Consider the following 2,501-nt stretch of genomic DNA (forward strand, 5'->3'; position numbering starts at 1 on the left):
TTTGAGACAGAGTATTGCTCTATCACACAAGCTGGAATACAGTGGCGCTATCAACTCACTGCAACCTCCACCTCCTAGGTTCATGCAGTTCTCCTGCCTCAGCCTCCTGAGTAGCTGGGATTACAGGTGCCTGCCACCAAGCCTGGCTAGTTTTTGTATTTTTAGTAGAGATGGCGTTTCACCATGTTGGCCAGACTGGTCTCGAACTCCTGACCTCAGGTGATCTAGCCGTCTCCACCTCCCAAAGTGCTGGGATTATAGGCATGAGTCACTACGCCCAGCCCCAAGGACCATATACTTTTATAATTTCAAATTATATGCTTATGTGATTATCTGACTGATATCTGTAATGTCCATGAGAGTAAGAGCCTTGCCTGTTTCTGTTCATTAGTGCTTCAGTGCCTGACATATACCAGGAGCTCAAGAAGTGGAAGACATTAATCAATCAACAATTTTACATGAAATCGGCATAGCACTTGGTTTTGACTTGGGTGCACAGCACAATCCCCTGGGGAGTTTTTTAACAACCCCAAATCCTTGTCTTCAATGCAAATGTATTAAGTCAGAATTGCTGGAGGTAGCAGCTTGGCAACTTTTTTTTTTTTTTAATTTCCCAGATAATTTCAGTCTGTAGCAGGGATTGAGAAACAAGGACAGTGTCTCTGTTAGTGTTTGCCAAGAGGAGGCGCCAAAACAACCCTAATAGTATGAGGAGAGTACTTGCAGCCATCCTAGGACCTCCCAGGTGAGGGGGCTCATCTCTTCTACTGAGAATCTTGGGAACTGTGTTTTGATTTGGCTAAGTGGGAGTACCCCCATCCCCACTGCATACTTCAGAATGGCAAATGCATTACATATGAAAGTAATATGAATAGTGATTCAATCATAATAAACAAGAATGGCCCTCATTTCCCAGGTTAGTTTTTCTTCCGCCCAGGCTCAACGGAGGGAATTTTCCTCACCCAGCTCTCCATTAAAGCTAGCCCATGCTGTGGACGGTCTACAGAAGCATGGCTTTGTAAATAACTCCTGGCAGTGAACAGCAGAGGCAGGATGCTCCTAAGTGGGTGATGTTCCAAAGGTTTCTGACCTTCTTGAATGGGGCAACCTGAGTTTTGTGTTTTCTGCTGCAGAATGCTGAATGGTTTTGCATGCTGTTTTGTTTTAAGAAATGGTTGGTAAGATATTTTTGGCTTTGGTTAGGGGAAGAGGGAGGAGGTGTGTGGACAGTTGCTAGCCTCAGATCTCTTAGCTAGTCCAGGGTAGCAACCATCATATTTTTATAAAATATGTTATAAATACCATATTTTTACTGTACCTTTTTATGATATGTTTAGATTCACAAATATTTACCATTGTGTTACAACTGCCTACAGTATTCAGTACAGTAACATGTTGTACAGGTTTGTAGCCTCAGAGTGATAGGCTATACTATACAGCCTAGGTATGTAGTAGGCTGTGCTGTGTAGGTTTGTGTAAGTACCGTACACTTTATGATGTTTGCACAGTGACGAAATTGCCTACCATCATATTTCTCAGAACATATGCTTCTTATTAAGCAACTCATGACTGTATTGTCCCAAGTCAATATTCAGCCTTCCATCTTAGCTGCTCAGTCTCAGAGTTAGACAGGCAACTTCTCAGCGTGCCACCCCTCAAGTCATGACTTTGTGACCAAATATATGTGTCCCAATATATGTGTCCCAGATACTACATCTCTGGCAATCAAACTCTCTCTCTTTCTCAATCTTCTTGTCCTGTTCTCTGCCTTTCTCTCCTAGCAGAGTGGTTGATCCTGAGAAAAGAAAACATGACTTGAAAAGTATTCAACTCCCTTCTCTTCACTGTCTTCAGAGTGCCTGACTGTGTGCTAAGGATTTGAGTACATTTACAGTTAAACTCACCACTATATATCATGCGTAGAGTCCTGCAAGGGTGCTCATACTAGCCAGATATCATTTCACAGAGGGGACTTGAACTCACAGAGGTAAGTAATGTCCCAAGCTCACCTGATTCTAAGGCCATGGAATTAGAAGAATAAGTCACGGGGCCGGGCGCAGTGGCTCACACCTGTAATCCCAGCACTTTGAGAGGCTGAGGTGGGCGGGTCACTTGAGGTCAGGAGTTTGAGATCAGCCTGCCAACATGGTGAAACCCTGTCTCTACTAAAAATAAAAAAAATTAGCTAGCTGTTGTGGCAGGCACCTGTAATCCCAGCTACTTGGGGGGGACTGAGGCAGGAGAATTACTTGAACCCAGGAGGCGGAGGTTGCAGTGAACCGAGATCATGCCACTGCACTCCAGCCTGGGCAAGAAAGCAAGACTCCATCTCAAAAAAAAAAATAAAAAATAAAAAAAGAATGAGTCAGACAGACCCTGAGATCAGATCCCAACCACATCACTGACAAACTGTAAACTTGAGCAAGTCATGTACTTCTCCTGAGGCTCCCATCTCATCAACACAATGGAGTGTTACAAGAAGTAAAGTGAACAACAAATGT

The sequence above is a fragment of the Rhinopithecus bieti genome, unplaced genomic scaffold (genome assembly GCF_001698545.2).
Source record: "Rhinopithecus bieti isolate Rb0 unplaced genomic scaffold, ASM169854v2 scaffold_31548, whole genome shotgun sequence".
NCBI classification, from domain to species: Eukaryota; Metazoa; Chordata; class Mammalia; order Primates; family Cercopithecidae; genus Rhinopithecus; species Rhinopithecus bieti.